The sequence below is a fragment of the Lonchura striata genome, chromosome 34 (genome assembly GCF_046129695.1).
Source record: "Lonchura striata isolate bLonStr1 chromosome 34, bLonStr1.mat, whole genome shotgun sequence".
Classification (NCBI taxonomy): domain Eukaryota; kingdom Metazoa; phylum Chordata; class Aves; order Passeriformes; family Estrildidae; genus Lonchura; species Lonchura striata.
Window position 1 is genome coordinate 4,169,200 of NC_134636.1, and position 22,496 is coordinate 4,191,695.

Sequence of the window (22,496 nt, forward strand, 5' to 3'; positions counted from 1 at the left end):
CTGAGTGCAGCCCGCACGCCCCCTCCCTCTCCCATTTCCTTGGGGCTGGGACCTGCATTCCTTAGCGAGGTGCCCCTTCCTCCCGCAGCTCCAACAGGCTCCTCTCGGGCGTGTTTGGGGTGGAGGCGCTGCGGCGGGCTGCCGTGTTGGCTGGGGACAGCTCACCGCGATGTGACCTGCCTCACCACACTTGAAACACGCCATGGCACTGGTCAGGGTGTGGACGGCTGCCTGAATGGGTGTCAGGTGTTCTTCCCTCACTACATGTCTGATCATGTCAGCCAGGCTGGCTCCGGCTGGCAGGGAACGTAAGATATCTTTGGTGACAGAGTTGCACTGCTGGCACAAGCAGTCAGATACCATGGGGCCCTTTGCCTCTGCCGGCAGGGTAGAGGAGTCTATTGCTGCCTGCAGGCGATCTACGAACTGCGTGAAGCTTTCGCTCTCTGCCTGCCTCACGGTGGACCACGGCGACGGCTTGGCTACGACCTGGGAGGCTGCACGAATAGCCTCCCTAGCAGCCCGAGTGGTCGCCCTGACCTCCTCAGCCCGCATCTGCGTGGCTTGTTGCTGAGGCGTGATCATATCATCGTGCTTTCCCATAAGCCTGGATAAAGTCGATCTGTTTAGTGGCTGCCTCGCGCCAGATGCTTGGGCTAATAGCTTTGTACAATTATCCTCCCATTCTTGTCTAAACACAATCATTCCCGCACCATCAAGTATCATGCGACCTATTCGCTCGATATCAAAGGGAAGCAGGTCGTCATTACTAAAAAGACCATCAATTAATGTGGAGACCATGGCCGAATTGATTCCTTTTTCTGCAATGGCTTTGACAATTGACTGTACATCTTTTGGGTTTACCGGGGCATATACCCTCTGCTGGTTCCCTTCCGGGCCGGTGATCCTCACTGGGAAGGCTTGGATGGCAGCCGCTGGGGACCATTCGGCACAGGCTATTTTTATTTCTCCCCAGTCGGTAAACTGGGCTGGTTCGTATTGTGGCTGCTTTTCGGTGCGGCTTAAAGCTTTACTTGGTTTTGTTTTAAATTGCGTTAGCTCTGTTCCCTTAGTCTTAGAGTCCCAGCCGGCTCCTGGCAGCTCTTCTGAGCTGCCGGAGCTGCTGCTGGACTCAGAGTCTGAAGTCGAATGCCAGCGCACTTCCGGGGCTCGGTGCCGTTTTTTGCGGCTCCGACCCCGCTCCTCCCCCCGAGGGTGGCGCCGCTGCCGCCCCCCGGGCTCGCCCTGCCTCCTGCAGGGGAGGGTTTCTCCCTTACATGGTAGCGGCGTCAGGCGCGGCTGCCGATCGGCTCCGAGCCCTCTGCCGCTCTCCTCCTGTTTCTCCCGCACACACGCATTAGCAAAACTCCGCGCCTCTGGGCTCTTCGCGCCGAGACTGCCCACGCCCCGCCCCTCCCCTTGGCTGCCGGTGCCATATTCAAAGGGGTATGGAGGCGGCATGGGCAGGATCTCCCCCCGAGCCGCGGCTCCCGCGCCTCTGGCTTCCCCCGCCAGCCTCCGCCGACAGAGCTCTGCGCGCTGCTGCACCTCCGGCAGCGGGTCACTGACCGGCGGTGGCGGGGCGGATGGGGAAGCTGCGGATCTTTGGGAAGGCTCCGCGGGGGGTCCCGGGCTCCGGCCCGGGGAGGGGGGCGAGGCGCCGGCCCCCCCCGGATCCAGGCTCCCGGGCGGATCGTCCTCAGGGGTAGTTTGCGTTGCCGCTCCTACCCGTAGCTTGGGTGTAACCAATAAACACGTACGCGCTGCACTCCATGTCTCCTGCTCTTCTATTGCTCTGCGCAGGGCTTTCTCTACTTTGCCCCGCGCCTTAAGGCATTTGCCGCTGCCTGAGGATTTCGTGTCCTCGGCCAGCACGGCTGTGCATTTTTCCCATATCTCCGGATGCAAAACATCCACAGGGCGCTCAATTGCCCCAAGCTCAAGCAGCCTTGCTATAGCAAGATAAAAGTCTTTGAGCTTACACTCAATTCCCCATTGCTTATGAACCTCACTTACGACCCTGGCGATGGCGTCCATGATGATCGTGGGTTCCTGGGACGTCTCCCTTGCCGAGAACACGGTCTTACCGGTCTGGCCGCTGTTCTTGTCCAGGTGACACCCGCAACCCGAGCGAATTATTCCCGGGCTTCGGCACCAGTTATGTTGCCTTCAGGGGAAGGCAAGGCGACCTGGTTTCAAGGAACAGCACGGCAGCCCAGTCTCCCCTGGGCCACTCGGGCTAAGAACACACGCTGGACACCAATGTGGTGGACGGTCGAAAAGCGTTTATTATCTTATCTCATGGGTTTAAATAGTCTTGGGGGACTCTGCTACGTCAGGGGGGGTTGGTAGGGTCTCTAGGGTTAGTCAGGAGTGGAAAACTACTGGGTTAGGTGTGGTTACATTCTTTGGGGTAATGGATAACATGTTGCAGGGTGAGAGGGGGAAGGGGTCTTTCTTTCCGTCCCATCCCGAAATCTTCCGTTCGCCTGTCCCTATCTACTACACAGTCACTCCCAAAAAGGGACACAGATGTGGGCTCTGGTGTTTGACAAATTGCTTCCTCCCTTTCTTTCCCCAAATTTTCTTTCCCTTGTGAGTGGGGCAGCCAGGAGATAAAGCATGGGTAGATATAGACATGGTCTTGAAAACAAACACAAGATGTCATAGAAAATGTGCTTTGGATGGTAATATTCAACATTCTCAACTACATGCTCTTCTTTTCTCTCCCTGTAATGACTGGACAACACTTATTTTTGGTGCCAGATGACTCAAATCAGGAATAATCTTGGGTAGGGGAAGAATGACAATAAAACCATCATAAACTGAGTATAAAATGTTTATCTACATGTGTCTATAATTTCAATGGCCAGCTGCATTCAGCTCAATTATCAGCCTATAATTGTGCTCAGGGCCAGTGTGGGCCTTTCCTTGTCAGCTCCTCCTGCACAGCACATGAGGGCCTGGGCATGCTGCTGGCTTGTTTCCTTTTAGGAGACTGGGATGAGGAAAGGTCCAGGGGTTTTGTCAAAGAGATGATATTTGAGTGACTGTGCATGTGCTGGAAGCCTCACAGACTGACTGGCCCATGACAGGATGGCCCAGTGCTGGGGAGACAGCACCTTGCTGCCCTGGTTAGGGGTGTTAAGTTGCTCCTTTGCCTCAGAGAGAGCCAAGTGCAGCACTTTTGTGCAGAAACACTTCATTAGCCCTGGTTTGCAAAGCTACTGCAGCAACTGGTGTGGCCAGAGCAGCCCTTTCTGCACTTGGAAATGAGCTGAGTCAGTCATGGGCTAAGGCAGGGCATTCCCCACGTGTGCACATTTGAACTCCCTGTGCCCCGACTAGTATCGGGGCGCGGCTCTCCGGTACGGAGGCTCCGCCGATACGGTGGTAATAAGAATGCGTACACCACGGCAGGTCGTCTCTCGGACGTTGCTTTATTCGCTGAGGGCTGGGTGTCAGGGAGGATCCGCGACCCGTCCGCTCGGCAAGGGAGCAGGCTCCGAGAGCCCCGAATAAGGGGCGGGGTGGGGCTTATAACAGGTGGCAAATAGGAGGGACAGGGTACAAAGGGTCCAGTAGGAATGGGGTTCGGAGGAGGAGTTGGGATGGAATAATTGGGGTACAGCAAATGGGGATGAGGGAAGGGGGCAATAACCGGGGAAGAGCCAATTACAGATAGAGAACTTAGGAACATTCTGGAACTAAAGGCAAGTACAAAAATGATTGACATAAAGATGGACATAACTGACAGTTACATAACATAAGGGGGGTGGTAGATTCGATGGGCAGCTTGGAGGCGGGAATTTATACAACAGCCTCCTCCCAAGGCATATTCGGGGGAGCTTTTCCCAAGTCCCCTACCACACCGACTGTGTCACGTTCCGCTCCTCTGTGACATCCCGCCCAGCCTGGAACATGGAACTCCCCGTTTCCAAGGACACGTGGCCATTGTCACCAGCACACAGCAGGACCGCTCAGACCCTTCGGCAGCTGCGGTGAGAGCGGAGGTGTCAGAGCGACAGCGAGTGTTGGTCCAGCTTAGCTGGTTCTAGCACACGTTGGTCAAGAGGCTGATCCACACACAGAGTGGAGGTAATTATTTACAGTTCTGTGCAGAAATGGGGGGCTCAGGGACAAATTGACCAAGCCAGCACCACAAGAAGTACAGTGTCTTTAGTATTTCTACATTTTAGCAAAGAAAGGAATTAGTGTTCATTGACTGCAAGTTCCCAAGTTCTCTTCATAATTAGTATTTTGTCTGCTGTTGGGTAATGATCCTCTCACTTCTCATGTTCATTAGTCTGCATGCTCAGTCTCTCCCTTCTTTTATGTCAATGGTTTCTTGAGTGCATGGCCATGGTCTGCCCCTGCTGGAATGGCCTTTTATCTCACAGGACGTGATTCAGCACAGTTTCTGCATTGGCTTTATCAGTTTGTTCCTTTCCTTGGGGGTTCTGCCAAATGTCCTTGTGCCCCTAAATTCTGCATTCTTTGTGCCCACCATCAGTGGTACATCCTTCTTCCCAAGCCTTGCTAACCTCCCCGGTGTCTGAGGCAGCTGAAGCCTGTCAAGCCCTACACCTCAACAAGGCAATTCAGCCAAGAAGTAACCTGCCTTTCAAAGGCCTGGCCATCACTCCTTGGCTACTTATTGTTGCATGGGAATAATCTCCCTTCTTGTTGATGAGCCTTGAAAGCCACAAAGGACAAACATCAAAGAGCACATTTTCCTTACAAACATTTTGCATTTTGCAGATTCTCCAGCAGGACCAGTGGCTGTGTGGGAGCTGGAGCAGCCGAGGCAGAGCAGGATGGCAGAGCTGTGGGCCTGGGCACGATCCAGAGCGTTCCCCAGGGCCCCGGTCTGCACTGCGTCCCGCAGGGCCCCCGACAGCACTGCCGTGCCCGTCAGGGTGACCCAGAGGTGCCAGGACCAAGAGGTGAGGGGCAGGTGTCGGGCTCTGCGGGCTGCCAGCGGGTGGGGGCTTGGCCATGGTGTTGGTGTCAGTGCTCTCGACCCCGCGGGACCTGTTGGGCAGGGCTGGGGCCCCACTGGTGCTCCAAGGGCCCCTTTGAGGCAGCTGCCCTGGGGAAGCCACTCACAGGGATGACACGGAAGAGGTGCCAGTGGAAGAGGGAAGTTCTCTGATGGATGTGTTTCTCAGGGATGACACTGAGGAGGTGCCAGTGAAAGTCAGATGTTCTCAATGCTGGGACACTCAGGAAATTCATGCTCTGGGCATGGCTCTTGGTCAAAATGCATGGATTTCTCATTGCTCCATGTTTGCACTGCACTCACCAAACATGTCAGGATAAAGGAAACTCTCTAACAGTATTTTTTAGCATTACGAATAACCATTTCTTTATTCTCAGCTGTGATGCATAGTGGAGAACTCCAGCCACATGCACACCATTTACAAAGCTATTCCAAACAAAGAAATTTCAGCATTTTTTGAAAACAAAATATTAATCTTCATTGGTTCCAAATTACATAATTTCTTCAATTAAGTAATATTCTATCTTCTCTTTGGTATTGATGTCTCCCTTCTGGTGGTAATTCATTCACATCTTTCAGTCCATTCCTCATAGCTTTTTAGATTTTATCTCAGACAATTTTGCCTACAGAATGAAGCAGTTGGATGGCAGTAGTTGTTTTCGTTAAAAAATGTACTTAGGCTGATGAACATTTTAGTAATTTTTAACCTCCCGCAGAATGTGATACATTCTGTATTAAATTATGAGATCGGCCAAGCAACACAAATTTTGTTATATCTGATTAACCTAGGATAAGCTGCTTCCATTTCACAGCTGCCAAGAATTGCATCTAGAGCTGAGGACAAGAGCAAGGGTTTTCATGCCTATTGCAAGTCAAAATTCACCTTATGCAGATTAAATTCTTCTTGGAGCTGACTCCAAGATGTGCTTCCTTAGTACCAAATAAGTCCCAGCATCAGGTCGTGTCCAAAATTCTTATCTTTTTGTGAACCACTCTCACCTGGATTGTTAGCTGAACACTGGCCAGTTCAGTTCTACTCAGGTGCTTGATTTCAAGGGAAGCCTGTGCCTATAAATTCCAGAAATGGGAAAGGGTGACTTGCTACTTGAACACTTGGCTGCATTAGAGGCCAGGTGAGGGTTGCTCTCTCAGGGCAGTTCTGTAGCTGGCTGCTTGCAGAGGGAGAACTGTGTCAAAGCAGCCCTTTCTAGTGATGTGACAGCAAACCTTTGCAAATACAGCTCTTGTTTAAAACAAAGGGCCTAGTTAATCAGCAGTAATGGAGAGTAGGCTGAAGTTTTTACAGAAAATATCTTTTTCCTTTTAGCCAAATGCCAGCGAGGCATCGCACAATGGAAGTGCGCAGAATGTCAACTTGTATAACCCAGCTGGAGGTATGATTGCCTTTCACATTTTGCTCAATGTCTGTAAGATTTTCAACTTGGTAATTCATTTTTGCAGCATATTCTTGGGACAGGGGATCTCTTGTGTTCAGAGATCTCAACTGGAGCTGGGATGCCCTCAGGTCAACCTTGCAGTCTCTTGTCACTGCACTTAGCCACTGGTTTGTTTTTGCCCTGTGAAAACCTGCTAGTCCTTCCTTGTTGGCATATTGGTTGATGGGACGCAACTTGGAACATTGAGGTCAAGGTTTAGACTACTCCTAAATTCACAGCCTTGGTAGCTAAGGTTTTGCTTTTGGAGTATCTAGGCACTGTCATTATCCTTTAAATTTAAATGGGTAAACCTATGCAACCTTGAGAATGTTGCATAGAGAATTTCATAAGGTCAGTGTGGGAAACTTTGCTTGATTTAATTTTTTTCTCTCGGTCATTAATACATGAGTGTTGCCACAACACTGTGTTGGGTTTTTGTCAAGGAAATTGAAAGGAAGATATTGATGTCATCTTCCCCACGGATTCCATCATTTCCCCCAAAGCACAATGCACTTAGGTGATGTCATTTGTTATTAATCTGTTCTCAATGCTGTTTCCCCAAGGAGCCTGGCTTCAGGCAGACTCGAGGTGCACATTCCCCTTACAGGCACTCAGTGGTGCTGCCTGCAGCAGTGAGCTGAGCCAGGTACAGCCAGCTGCCCTGAGAAAAGCAGGCTCTCACCTGGCTGTGGCTGCAGGCACCTGCCAGCTGGGACTTCCCTGCCACTGCAAGTGCAGCTCTTGCTCTGCCTTAGCCTACTGCAGAGCATTTTAAACTAGTGCCATGGTGGCTTTTTGCAAAGACAAAACTAAACTTCACATTTCTCATTGGGGACATTCTGTTTCGCATGTGAATGATGATTTGTGTGATTCTTGGTGGTGGTGTGCACAGATCCTAAGGGAATATTTAGCATTCGGTAACTGAGGGACTGGCAGTAGTGAGACAATTGTGGAACTTGGCACCGCTTTGGCTTTAGGCTGGCACAGAGAAACTTAGGTGAGACAGGTCTGGTTGCTGCTACGGTACAGGGTGCCTTTGCAACATGCTCCATGCTGTACCAGTTAGGGACTGGGCTTTGTCACAGAATCAGAGAATCAGAATCAGACTTGGAAGGGATCCACAAGGACTTGCAAGTGCAGCTCTGTCCCCAAGAATCCCACCAGGTGCCTGTGGAACTTGTCCAAATGTTTTCCGAGCTCTAGTGGACTTGGGACCATGAGCAGTCTTGTGGGGAGCCTGTCCCAATGCCTGATCACCCTCTGGGTGAAGACCTCTTACCTAATTTCCATCTTAATGCTTGCTAATGGCTTCAGGTAATTTTCTTTAGAAGTCATTCAGGGGTATGGTTTTAGGAGGTTTTTTGTTTAAATGCTGTGGGAAGTTTCTCTATCCACATTGGATTGAACTTCTCAGAACATTAGCAGTGTCTACACTCGACAACTGGCATGTTCACCGTGTTCTAAATAATTGAAGCATGTGATGTTTGTGCAATTAGGTTTGCAGACAAATATCAGAGAGGCATGGTCCAAGGAACAGGAAGTGGAGAAGGGCATTAAAAATTTGAGCTACATTGAAAGACTGAAGGAGCGTGTCAAGAAAGGTCAGTCTCTGTGTGTGTGACGGAAGAGACAGAGCTCCCAGATTTCTCACCAATATGCATCAAGTCTCCATCAGCCACTAAGCAGGAGTTCCTGGTTTCAAAACAGTGCTTGCTGTGTCATATCCCCTCCCTTGACCTGCTGGCCACGCTTCACCTGATGCAGCCCAGGACACGGTTGCCTTTCTGGGCAGCCAGCAAACGCTGCCAGCTCATGCCCAGCCTCTCATCCACCAGCACCCCCAAGTCCTCCCCACCTTCATCCCAGGCTCCTCATCCCATCCCAGCATCCATGTCCAGCTGGGATAGGGCATGTCCCAACCCCAAAGATGCAGCACTTTGCACTTGGCCTTGTTGAATCTGATGAGGTACCCAGGGCCCTACTTGCCAAAGTTCTCCATGTCCCTCTGGATGGCATCCCAGGCCTCTGGTGTTGGCAAACTTGCCAAAGAAGCATTTAATCCCCCTGTCCATATCATTCTTGACATAGCTTAGTGCTTGAGCTTACAAACTGGAGAAATCAAATGAAAACCACCATGCATATAAAGAGTTTTTCATCAATACCTCACCTCCAGTACCACTCCTTCACATGGTATTTTTAATGTCTGTTTCTTCCTAGTGCTTTACTGTCTGGATTCGTAATGATCTATAAATTCTGAACAAATAGAGTTTCAACAGTCTCGGTACATCCTTTTGCATCAACTACCTTGCTTCCTCCTACTCCCCATTTGACAATTTGTTTTCTGTTTTTTTCTTTACTGAAGTGAAAATACCAGAGCTCAGGAGAGCCCCACACAGCTCTCCAGATCTTGTGCCCGAGAGGAAGAGAACGATGCCCATGAACCCTGCAAAATACATCAGGAGACTTTTCAGTGCTGTTTCTCAACGATCCATCAGAGACAGGGTGATTCATTTACTGGCTCTGAAGAATTACAAGAAGTCAGAGCTACTCGCCTGCTTAGAGAGAGAGGGAGTTGTGGAAAAGGACAAGGAGTCCCTTGGAAAGATCCTTCAGGAGGTGAGATCCTGGAGCTGCTGCCAGCAATGCTAACTCTTAGCAGTCTTACTTCAGGGTTTCAATTAGAATCTAATGAGAAGTTTAGGAAATGCTCTTTGTTTGCATTTTTCCATCCATTTTACCCAGTTTCCACCCAACTGCAAGTCCATGTGACAAAAAGAAAGAAATCTTCAAAACTTTGGAGGCCTTGTTGCTGTTTTTCTAGAATAGCTTACAATGTAAATTCTTTGTAAATTAGTTGCTTCTCATGCATTATTTTAATCCTCCCTCTTTTCCTTGCACTGGTAAACTGCTTCATGAAGTAACTTCAAAGGGTGAAACCCTCAACTGGGTGAAACACTTCACTGAGGTCCTTAAAATATCCTGGGACAAGTTTCAGAGGAGAGAATTTTGGTAGCTGCATAGGGCAGTATTTCATTTGAAGGGACTTGGTGGCCTCTCAATGGTATTTGCTTCAACTGGGCTCTGTGGGGATTGCCTTCCAGGGAAGGGTGTTCCAGGCAAATCCTACATGATAATGATGGTGGCCCAACTTTGAACACAGATTTTCATTCCTGTTGTGTGCATTGAGTCTTTGACTTCCTTGGCACCTATTATTTTTCATAATTTTCCAGTTGTCCTTTTAGTGCCATTGGTATTTCTTTATTACAGCCATTCATATGATTCACATGGACTGAAGGATGCAGTGGCTGTTTCCTTCCTTTTTCAATATTCCCCATCAGTGTAGGCTGTTGCTGAATTATGCAAGCATTAACATATCAAGTAGCAATATTTCCTTTTTAGCTACGAAAAAGGTGATGATAAGATTTCAAAGCTCAGCTCCTTAGAGGGTAAGAGATGAAAAAAATTTTCTTGTTTGCAGTGTGAACTGCCTGGTGATACTGGTTTGCATTCTGAAAGGGCTGTGTGACCAGCACTACATCCTGAAAACTGTTACTCACATTTCTCTTAACTTCATAGGGAGGTGGTGTTGTTTTTTGCTATACATGAAAAACCAGTAGGGAGAACTTGCTGAGCTCTTCTATTCACAACCTTCCTTCTCTTCCAACACAGCCTTAGTTCTGCTTTTAAAAAGTGAATTCCTGATTCTGGGTACCTTTTCTACTTTTAAGCTGTTGAAATGTAGCTCTAGGTAGGTTATCTCCTATAAGTGTTCCATAGGAAGCTGTAGTTTCCTCTGAGCAGACACCTGAGAAAGAAAAGCAGTTCTGTTTGCAGAGACAAATGCCAACATCCTGTGGTGCTTCATGGGATGATGAAAACATGCCATGTTACAGGTCCAGGTTGTGTTCTGCCATGGCAATGTAGCTGGGTGAAAGAAGAGGGCAGCAGGTGTCCTCTGGAGAGTGGAAAAATATGGACTTGCTCATGGAGATGATGTTGTTCAGGTTCTCCTCAAAAGAAAAGGAAAACAGAAAGGAAAAACCTGGTCTCTCCATGTATTTCAAATGGTGAAGACAGGGAGTTCTGGCATAGTGTACCTTGATTCTCAAAGCTGCGTTAAAGGAGCAAAAACCTGGATCCCTGGTGCAGGGAGACGTTTTCATAGTGTCCATTTCTTCCATGCTTGCAGCAGTTTGGCATTTACTTACATCCAAATTTCTACAGCCCAAATGGACCACACCTCTTTAATATTGCTGCCTCTTACATGACAGCTGCTTTGTTCTTCACATCAAACAAAAGTCCTGGAAAAACGGTGCATGATTTTCTTTTCAGCTTTGCTTTAGCTTTGTACTACCAGTTTTACATCTGTAGTCTGCCTTTAGGTGCAATGAATATTGATGTTTTAAATGTCTGCCCATAGGTAGCCAACCTGGATGCAAATGACAATTCTTTCAGTCTGAAGGAACATTTCTTCAAAGACATTCAGGTTGATTGGCCTGGCTACAGTGAAAGAGATAGAAAGACATTGGAGGTGACCCTTTTTCAGTAAGTTCAGCCAGGACAACAACCATTTCAAAAAAACCTTCTGGGAAATGAAGGTCTGTTTTTGCACTGAGGAAAGAACAATGACTGTTGATATTTTTGCCTTGTAACCTGAAATGCTGGACCATCCTTACAGAAAAACAGCCTCATCTCCACATGCCACCAGCAGCAGCCAGTCACTGTCTCTGGGACCTTCTGAAAGAAATACTCCACTGAGAACTGCTCAGGTATTTTGTGAATTTTTAAACATTCTCTACCATATATGATGTTTTATCCCACTTGTTCTTGGTGTCCAAGCTGTGATATGAAGCAGTAGTGCTGTCTGTACATCATATAAACCTGAAGTGTGTAACTTCTAACGGGATTCCTGTATGGTTTTCAAGACGGTTACAATGTCAAAGCCTGCAACAAGCTTGCACCCATGATTTGTTTGTCATGGTGCATAGGAAACTCTGCTAAGGACAAGATGTGGACATGGTTTTGGTACCTAGCTATGTCTGTGCAGGGTTCTTGATGATATGGCAGCTCTAGTACCTAAATCATGCATGGTAATGCCAGTGCTACTGTTTGAAGAGAAACCTTAGGGAAGTCTAGCATAAGGACAAATTCCAGTACTGAGGCATTTGTAGGAACCTTGTTTTTCTGTCCTAAGCAGCATTTAGGCTCCCATTTTGATTCAGGCTATCCCATGTGTGAGGAGGGGACTCGGAATCATTAGGGAATACCTTGGGCTTGCCAGGCTTAACACCAAGAGATGGCCAATACAAGAGGGCAAGGAAAAAGTTTTGAAAGAATCTTGGAAAACACTGCATGCAAGGTATATTTTCTGTACCTTAAAGAATTTTCTTTAAACAGCCCTGGTTTTCCCTAGCTCTTTTCCCAGTCAGAGCAGGAAGTGCTGCAGGGCCCAGCATCCTCTTATGTCCTACCTCCATGCCTACAGAACTTGTGTCAGCAGGCTGGCACAGAGCTGTGTCTGGCAGTCCTGCTCTGAGCTGCTGATGGTGGGAGCAGTGTGTGCTTGGTAGGGAAGAGGCTGTGATCCAGGCTTTCCTCTGGGGAACAGCAGGAATGAGACCTGCAGCCAGGCTGGGGCTTCTCTCTGTTATCATCTCTGCACTGGACACGCTGCGATCAGCACCGCAGCGGCAGCTTCTTGGGGCCGCTTTAGTGAATCGTGTGGCTGTGTGACAGCAAGAGTTGAGTGTGTTCCTGGTGTGTCTAAGCAGAAATAGGGAGCAAGATAAAACCAGCCTGAGCTCCTCATTTTGGGGAAGCCTTTGATAGAGGCGCTGAAGGGAATGTCTTTTCCCAAAGCCATTTAGCTACAGAGTTGGAGGAGAACTTGCTGAATACTCAGGTGAGAAAGTAGGAATGAAATAGAGAACATATTGAGTTGCAGCACCTTCTTGTATGACAGGCCGTTTTAGGTAAGAAAGGTGTGTGTTCAACCATTGCCAGGCCAGAAATGCTGCTTTTTCAGAGCAAAACTAATTGGCATCATCTTTGCAGAAACGGCCTCTGGCTTCTGCCTTTATCAATCCTGTGATGACCAAGAAGCAGAGGACTGACCAAGAGCCCAGTGGTATCCAGCCAGCACCTGGTGGCCACTCTCCTTCTTCCTTGGACCTGCCTTCCACATCCTGCTCAACTCTGAACCTGTCTCCAAGTGTCAGCTCCATTTCCACATCCACCCGTCAGCTACAAGAGAAAGATAAAATTCGGATTCCATCTGGAATCCCTGCGTCTGTCAGGGTGCAGGGGAAGATTCCCTATTCCAAAGGTGAGAAAACAGAGTTAGACAGGGTGAAAAAATCCCATCCTTTGGATTTCGATAAAATGCTTGCCATGAGCAACGCCAAAGAGATGAGCAGAGAGTGCAGGACACAAGCAGAAAAGGAGTCACACAGTCCAAGTGCAAAGGGTATTAAACTGATGGACCACTTTTAGATATGCTTCCATTTCATTTTTTACTGGATATCTGTATGGTTTTTTAGTCATATCGAGCCTCCCATCCACCGGCATCTCCCAGTCCTCCCCACCTTCATCTCCAAGCCTGTCTTGGTGTCAGGGAATGTCCCAAACCCAAAGATGCAGCCCTTTGCACTTGGACTTGTTGAATCTGATGAGGTTCCAAAGACCCCACTTCTTGGTCCTTCCAGACGGCATCCCATGCCTCTGGTTTGGGCAAACTTGCTGAGGGTGCACCTAATCCATTCTAGAGGATGCACTTGCTGAGGGTGCACTTAATGTCATTCTAGACATAGCTGAATGCTTGAGCTTATCAACTGGGGAAATCATATAAAAGCAAAATGCATAAACATAGTTTTCCATAAAAACTTCCCATCCAGTATCACTCCTTTACCAGCTTTTAATGACTGTTTCTTTTTAATGCTTTACTGTTTGTATTCTTGGAGATCTGTAAATTATGGGCAAATAGAGGCTCAAAAGTCTTGGTACATTCTTTTGAATCAACTTCCTTGCCTTCTCCAAACCTCCAGTCTGAACTATTTGTTTCTGGTTTTCCCTCTCTTTAGGAGAAAAAGCAGAGGTCAGAGGAGCCCAACAAAGCAGTTCAGGTCCTGTGCCTGAGAAGAAGAGGATGATGTCTGTGAGACTTGCAGACATTGACTGGAGCGGTTGCGCTGCTATTTACGGCCGACCCTACAGGGACAGGGTGATTCATTTACTTGCTCTGAGGGATTACAAGGAGCCAGAGTTACTTGCTCGTCTGCTGAGAGATGGAGTCAGGCAAAAGGACAAGGATTCCCTTGGAAAAATCCTTCAGGAGGTGAGATCGTGGAGCATGTGCCAGCACTTCTTCCACCATGCTATTCTGCTGCTCATAATTTTACTACTTCCTCACCTGTTTAAATTAGAGACTTTTCCAATACTCCTTCGAGTTAAGTTCCACTGGGATGTCTTTCTCATCAGCTTTCATAAAATGCACACCCATTGAAAGATGCAGTAGATCCTTCCTTCCTTTTTAAATATTCCCCATCCACATAGTCTTTTGCTGAATAATGCAAGCATTAATATATCAAATAGGAATATTTCCTCTTTAGCTAGGAAAAAGCATTTTAGAACCTAGTCAAAGGACTCAAATTCAACATGGATACACTTTCAATTGATCCTACAGTGACTTTAAGGTACTGATTCCCTGAACCTGTGAGGTCTGTTGCTGTGTTTGCCCAGGGCAGTGGCAGGGATTTTTCACCCTGAAGACATTCACAATATAATGAGAGCCACGTTTTGCCATCCCAACTGAAGTAACCCATTTAGGTTTCCGTAGTTTGCACATACAGGTGTAATGAACATTTGTTTTCCAAAATGTCTGCCTGTAGGTTGCTGACCTGAATGCAAAGGATAATTCCTTCAGTCTGAAGGAACATCTGTTTCAAACCCTTCAGACTGATTGGCCTGGCTACAGCAAAACTGAGAGAGTGAAATTGAAGTTAATACTTTCTAGGTAAGTTCAGTCTTTTGGGGAAGGAAAAGAGCCTTTTCAGGAGAAAGCTCTGGGAAATGAAGCCTAGGTTCTTAGAATATGCTGAGGCAGCAGGGACCTGCCAGGATCCTGGCCCTGCACAGGACACCACAATGATCACACCAGGTGCCCAAGAGTGCTGTCCAAACACTACCTGAAGCCTTGCTGCAGGGACCACTGGCCTGGGGAGCCTGTTGCAGTGCTCAAGCACCCTCTGGGGCACGAATGTTTTCCTGATATCCTGCCTAAAGCTCCCTCAACTCGGCTTCATGCTGTTTCCTTGAGTCCTGGCACTGAAGGTCTGCAAGCAAAGGACTATGACAGTTGATATTTAGGCCTTGTAACTTCAAATATTGGACCATCCTCACAGAAAAACAGCTCCATCTCAGAACCCCACCAGCAGCAGCCAAGCAACATCTCCTGGGCCTTCTGAGAGAGATGCTCCAGCAAGACCTGCTCAGGTATTTTGTGCATTTTTAACATTCTGTACTCTGTATTAAGTTTCAGCAGACTTGCTGGTGGTATAAAATGCTGGTGATGTGAATGTGCAGGGCCAGGCCTAAGCATGTTTTGCCTCAGACATTCCAAGTGCTGTGACAGGAAGGCTGTGATGAGAAGAGAGGATCCTGCAGGGCTGGAGCAGCACTGTCCTGAGCCAAAGTTCTGCTCTGCCTGAAGACTTAAGCTCAGTCCCCACCCTCAACTCATTCCCTGGAGGAGGCCTCAAAGGGCTGGCTCTGCAGGAAAAATCTCCTGTAAATAAGAGGCCACACCAGGGTGGGGCAGATGGGGCCCTCTCGCTCTCTTGTCCCTCTGTCTGTCTGTCACTCTCATTGCTGACTCCAGCTCTGCACTATCCACGTGGCTGCACCAACACAGGAGCTACAGAATGGTGATATTTCCGCAGTCCCTCCTCTGCCTCTATTTCTCTCCTCCCTCACTCTGCCTGGGCACACACAGCTGTCCTCTTGTGCTCCATCCTCAGTTTGGAAGTTTGCTGTGGGTGTGGGGAGCTTGTGGCTCTGTGTTGTGGCTTGTGAGTCAGCAGCTGTGAGAAGGTCCTTGGGAGGAGCTGAGAGATGATTGAAGGGCACTGAGCAACAGTGAGGGCTTGTTGGTAACCACTTGTGACACTCTCCTACAAATTCAAGGGCTTGTTAGCCAAGAGCTTTTGAGGCTGCACAGCAGGTAGCCTGCTGGATTGAAGACAGCTGCTCCTAAAAGCACAAGAGTTTCTTGACATGTGGCTGCTGTCTTTGTTCATCCTGATGAGAATTCACAACCAAGCATTGCACCCTGTACTCCTCGATTCTAAGAGTGAAGCACTAATCTGGTTTTTAACACATAAAACTCTAAAACAGCCAGGTGCCTCTTCAGTAAATCATGTGGATGTTTGACAGCAAAAGCTGAGTCTTTTCCTGGTGTGTGCAAGCAGAAATTGGGACCTAGATAAAACTTACTGGACCTCCCCTTTGGGGAGGCTTTGCTGGAGCTGCTGAAGGGAGTGTCTACTTCCCAAAGCCTTTTAGCAGTGCAATGAGAGAAGGACTTGCTAAGTCCTAAGATGAGAAGCCCGAAATGCAAAAGAGCAGATATTTACCTGGAGGTCCTCCATGTTTGACAGGTCTTTTTATTTAAAAAACATGTGTTTTCAACCTTTGCCAATTCACAAATCCTGCTTTTGTAGAATGGGAGCAAAACCTGATCAGGGTCAGAGATTAATGAACTGTTTTGTTATTGTTGTAGAGACGGCCTTGGGCTCCTGGCTTGACCAGTCCTGTGATGAGCAAGAAGCGGAGGATTGAGCAGTAGCTCAGTTACCTCCAGCCAGCACCTGGTGGCCACTCTTCTTCCTGGGTGCTGGCTGTGACATCCCATCCTACTTCTACCTGTCTCCAAATGTCGGCTCCATTTCCCCTGCACCCTTTAGGCTCAAGAAGGACACAAATTTCTGAGTTCCACAATGACAGCACTCGTGTCTTGAAGACTACCATGTCAAAAAGGATATGAAGAGAATTCAGGAGGCTGAAGCAGTAGTGTCCCTTGGATCTCAATGAAGGTACCAATGTGCAGCTTTTCCTAACTCCAGTGTGGATAATGATGGAGTAAAGATTTGATGATTTAGAGAAGCCTCTGCATGAATCAAGGTGCAAGAAAGACCATATTCCAGAGTCAATAGTACAGACATTATTAATAGTAAATGTCAGCTAAGGAGGTAGAAAGCTAAAGGAGGAGATGGGCCAGGTGGGGAGAAGTGCTGAGATGAACATTGAGGTGGGTTAGGCCCGTATGGGCCCTCCCTTCCTGCAGTGCAGCTGCACAGGCTCAGCTGCAGCAGTGCTGCTGCATCCCCTCATCGTATTTGCAGTGCAGGAGGGGAGGGAGAAATGTGTGTGGGTGTGTGTGGTATAAAACACTGGGAATTGCTCCCAGCTTGTCTCAGAGCAGTGATGTTGGCAAGGGCAGGCAGGCTCCTGCAGCTCTGGGGCTCTGGGGCAGCTGTGGCCTTTGGAGCAGGCAGGGCCCTGGGCCCCGCTGGGTACAGCCAGGGATGCTCTGGGGAAGGCTGAGGGCAAGCCTGGCCCTGCAGGGCAGCAGTGCAGTGAGGCCTGTGCTCGGGCTCTTGCTAGCAAATGTCACTGGGCAGAGGCCAGTGGACGAAGCTACTGCTTCTTGGGAACCTCTCAAATTGTTGAAAGGCATCTGGAGTTTTATTTTCAAACTTATCCTGCACACCAGTCAGGTGCATCTGGCCTGGGATGCATCCCTGGCATATGTTGTTGTCTGTCCTTGTACTGAATTTTAATTTGTTAAAGATTTATTCCTTGTAAATATTTATCTCAGGATGGTTTGAAGTGTTTATTCCCATGTGGAATGAGTTTTTGTCATTGCAAAGAGAACCAGATCTTCAGTCCCAGAGGAGCAGAAGCTTTGGTGTGACAGTGTTGGGATGTGGCATCTATTATTCTCATTGCCACCTCATCTTGGGTTTGTATCATGAGCTTGATAAACCTCACACCTGTTGATTTGAGGGAGAAGGGATTGAAGAAGGTTTGACTCCCTTCAGTGGCTTTAAGCATTAATGAGTTTTGCCCTCTTTAGGAGCTGCTGTGCTTTGAGATGTTGTTGTTGTTGTTGTTGTTGTGGTTTCAGACTTGTCTAGAGTTTGTTTTTAGGTCTGTAATACACAACAGCCCAGAAGGATGGTGGCTCACAAAGAAAAATACGTCCAAAGTCAAACTGAGATGTGGAAAAAATGACGGGAGACAAGTCCATTCTATAATGTCAACAAGTCTCAGTTTATTTCAAGCACACATGTATAGTTATACCCGTTATAATGAAGCTCATGCATATTGCAAAATTTAAGCTCATCATTGGTGTATGAAAAACAGGTCAACCCCGCCTTTGGAGCTTTCTAAGCTTGCTTTGTTTTCCCTTACATTTATCTTTTTGCTGAACATTCTACTGTTGAGAACCAGCTTAGCCAAGGACATAAGATATTATTGCTACATCTGCTATTGCTGCACTGTGCAATTTTCAGCTACTGCTTCACTAACTGCACGTAGTCATGTCCTTTCTCACGAAGCCATTCTTCCACAAAACTCTCCATATTTCCCCCGTTTTTGTTTTGGACCATTAAGTTAGTTGTCCACATCTTTTGAACCATGCATTCCACCAGCTTCTGAAGACAGTTAAACAGGCAGGGCAAAATCAGCAAGAGTAGTAAAACAACAATCAAGATTCCTACTGCATACATGATAAAAGTTCTTAGCCATGGACCAATCCCTAAACTTTTAAGCCATTCTTCTATCCCTAGACCATCTTCTTCTTTTAATTGATGAAGGCCCTGTTGTAGTTCTTTAATCTTAGCATGTATTGATACAGGATGATCAGAGAGATTCATGCAACACATTCCTTCAGATTCCTCACATCCATGTCCCTGGGCTAACAACAAAAAATCAATGGCTGCTCTGTTCTGCAGTACAGCATGATTTACACTTTGTACATCCATAGCAAGCATAGATAATACCTCTGATGTTTTGTTAAGTTCATCTTTAGTCCAGCATCCCAATTGTTCAGCTAACACCATAGCCTTTTTGGCAGCTCCTCCTGGTAACAGGGTTGCCACTATAACCTGTTTTAAAGTACTCCAAAATTGAGGTTGTCCAACCTGATCACATTTTAAGTCATGCACATCACGCCTCTTCCTTGTCTTCCCTAGCCTGTCCCATTGCATTAGCAATGATATATTGGGATGGAACAGTGCTAGTTTTCCTAGATAACAGGGTCCCCCTTGTGGTTTTACCGGAATTCCATTCCAAGCTCTATCTCCACAAATCAAAAACACACCCTTTGGCAACCTTAAGGGTTTGATTATCTTGGAACCATCACAGTTGGAATATAACTGTGATGCTACCCTACCTGAATCCAGTGAAGAGTCTAGAGAAGCCCATTTGTCTCTTGGGTTATTTACACTCTGCAAATTCAATGGAACAAAGCTAAACCATCCTCCTGTTGAAACATTCCCTAAACTAGCATTAGCACTTCCAAAGAGATCTAATTCCTCTGGTGGAGATTGCAATGTTTCTTTAAGTGACAGTATCAACAAACATTGCCTATAGCCATCTCTTTGAGCTTCTGTATAACCAATATTCTTGTCTGGCCCTTTCACCTTTGCAAAATTCTTGCAAAGCGTCTGATTCCTTATCAACGCACAAAATTCCTCTGGTCTCCAGACAGGAACACCTGTTAGGCAGGTACGAAATGGATTTGTCACTCCTCCCAAGCTAAGGCATAGTGAACTTTGATTAGTCATGTTAGCCAAGGTTACCCAAATATTTTCTCTGGGCTGATTAAATTCTATTAGTCCATGACAAAGATTAGTCAAAAGAACAAAATAGATTATCCACCTTATCGCTCTCATGATTTCTTCTGCTTGGATTTTAATTTTAATGTCTGCACATATTTAATAAGCTTATCTAATTCTATGTCTGGATTTCCTACTACTGGTTTTCCTAAATAAGATCTTATAGATACCTTCACTTGCTTTTGACACCTTGTTGATAAAACTTTTGAATTTGCTTGCTTAATTAATCTATCACAAGCGTGTTCTGCTTCCCACCTATAAAAAGCTAATATTTTTTGTTCTGGTGCTTCAAATAACTATAAAGCTATAGCAACTCCTAAGCCTGTGTCTCGTATTAAATCTCTCTGCCAAGAATCTCCTCGTTTTTGAAAGTCACAATGTTTACACCAAAAATGTCGTTTTAAAAATACTTGATCTTCCCAGTATGTTTTTCTACAACCCCCACAAACAAAAGCAATCCAACTGTTACAATTAAAATTCCCACAACTAAGACACTCAGGATTCTTTGGTCCTGGAATATGAACAGTCTGTAAAGCCTCAATAGCTGTAACAATTGCTGTAAAAGTTAACTCTGAAGGCAAAAATTGATCAGTCACTGGGGAAAGTCCTCTTATCTCTTGAAGAATAGGTCCCACTGTGCGAATCAGCTTCTCTTCAATTCTCCTCTGGTCCTGATCCGTCAGGCGAGCTAAGAGACGACTCATCCAGAGCTGGTTTAGTCCACTTTGCTGGCACCCAGAGTGAACCTGTAGGGGTGGAAACACAAAGATATCCCCTTCCCCAATATAGGACCTTTGCTGGGTTCTGCCAAATACCTGTTTTAGGGTCCCTATACCTGACCCATACTTCTTTGCCCTTTTTTCTCATTTCTTTTTGTCCATAATGTACCATTGCAGGTGGTGCCTCTGAATCCCCAAATACACACAAATGATTAAGAACAAAGAGCACTTTCATTAGTCTTTCCTGAACATCTCCAATCTCTCTATGTTTTTCCAGATATCTCTTCAAGGTTCTATTTGCCCTTTCTACAATTGCTTGTCCAGTGGGAGAATGTGCTATTCCTGTAATGTGCTTAATTCCCCATGATTTTAAAAATCTATTCACCCTGCCACCAATGTATGCAGGACCATTGTCTGTCTTAATCTGCTTTGGCACTCCCATTACTGCAAAACAACTACACAAATGCCTTATAACATGTAATGCTTTTTCTCCAGCTTGAGCTGTTGCCCAGATGTATTTACTATATGATTCTATAGTAACATGAACATATTTCAAGCGACCAAAACTATTTACATGAGTAACATCCATCTGCCAGAGTTCATTAGATGAAAGACCTCGTGGGTTAACTCCCCATCCCATGCCATGACCCCCATTATGATGACTACAGGTAGGACAAGCTCTCACTATAGCAGTGGCATCTGCATGGGATATTCCAAACTCCCGTTGTAACCCTTTTGCGTTCTGATGAAACATAGAATGTGCCTCCCTAGCAAGCATTTGCCCTGATAAAGGAGAAGTTTGAGTCACTGTGACGAGCTTATCTGCCCGAGCATTACCCTCTCCTAAACCAATTTCCCATTTGTGACTTCTTATATGAATGATAGCATAAGGATGTTCTCGGATTTTTACTGCTTTTTGAAGTTGTATGAACAGTTCAAATAGTCTCTGATTTCGTACTTCCTTGATAGCAGCGTCCTCTATTCTTTCCACGACACCAACTACATACAAGGAATCTGTAACAATATTCAAAGGCCCCTTCAGGACTGTTAGAGCCCATACCACAGCTGCTAACTCCAAGGTCTGAAGGGTATCTGAATCATTTGCAGTAAGAATTTCATGATTCCAGACTCCCTGCTCCTGCCATGTAATTGCTGCTGTTCTTGATCTCTTCCCTGCATCTGTGTATGCCGTTATTGCACCAGGAATCGGCTCCTTTTCTCGCTGTGGCCGAACCATCCAACTCAATTTTCCAATCCACTGTAATGGAGGATTTTTAATACTTTCAGTTATGACAGCACCTCCTATTCCTAGCAGAGCTTCTTGCAATTCTTCACTATTGACCAAATACCATTGTAAAGAGTCCTTTTTCATAGGAATCTGTATTAGTTCAGGCTCTCGCCCATCAACCTGCAAAATTCTCTCACGACCCCGTTTTATCAAAGCTGCTAACAGTTCAATTTTTTGAATTAAAGTTTTTGTTTGCTGAAGTGGAGGGGATAGCCATTCCAACACCCTTATCTCCCCCGTTTTTGTTTCTAGCTGTGTTAAAGCTCCCAGCAAATGTTTTTCACCACACCATATAGTGAGATTAAGCGGGATTCCCAGTATTTGCCGATGTACACGACCCTGAACCACACAGTCTGTAATTTGCTGAAGAGTCCTTTTCTGCTGAGGATTAAGGGTCACTGGTGCTGTTGGGTCTGTGCCCTTCAATAAGGGTCTAAGAGAATCCAACAGTTCATTTGGAAGGCCCACTATAGGTTTAAGCCATTGTAAATCACCTAGTAATTTCTGAGCATCATTTAAAGTAACAATCTGTGTTTTCAGTTCTAATTTCTGAGGTGTTACCAAATTTTGAGACAATGTCCATCCCAAGTATTTCCAAGGAGAAGTTAACTGTATTTTCTCTGGGGCCACAACAAGCTGAAAACGTCCCAGCAAGTTTTGTACATTTTTAACCTGTTGACTTGTAAATGACTTAGGCTGAGCAATCAAAATATCATCCATATAGTGATAAATGATAGCTTGTGGCCACTGTTGCCTCAATGGTTGTAATGCAGAATCTACGTAAAGTTGACATAAAGTAGGGCTGTTACGCATACCCTGAGGCAAAACCGTCCATTCAAATCTTTGATCTGGACCTTCTCTGTTCAGAGCTGGCAAAGTAAATGCAAAGCGCTTTGTATCCCTGTCATGCAAAGCAATTGTGAAAAAGCAATCTTTGAGATCTATTATCAATAGAGGCCATCCTTCAGGTAACATTGCTGGATTAGGCAGACCTGGCTGTAGTGCACCCATTGGCTCCATCTGTTTATTAACCTCCCGCAAGTCATGTAGCAAGCGATATTTCCCTGACTTTTTCTTTATCACAAAGATAGGGGTATTCCAAGGACTTGTAGATAATTTCAGATGCCCTTGTTGATATTGTTCAGTGACCAAGGC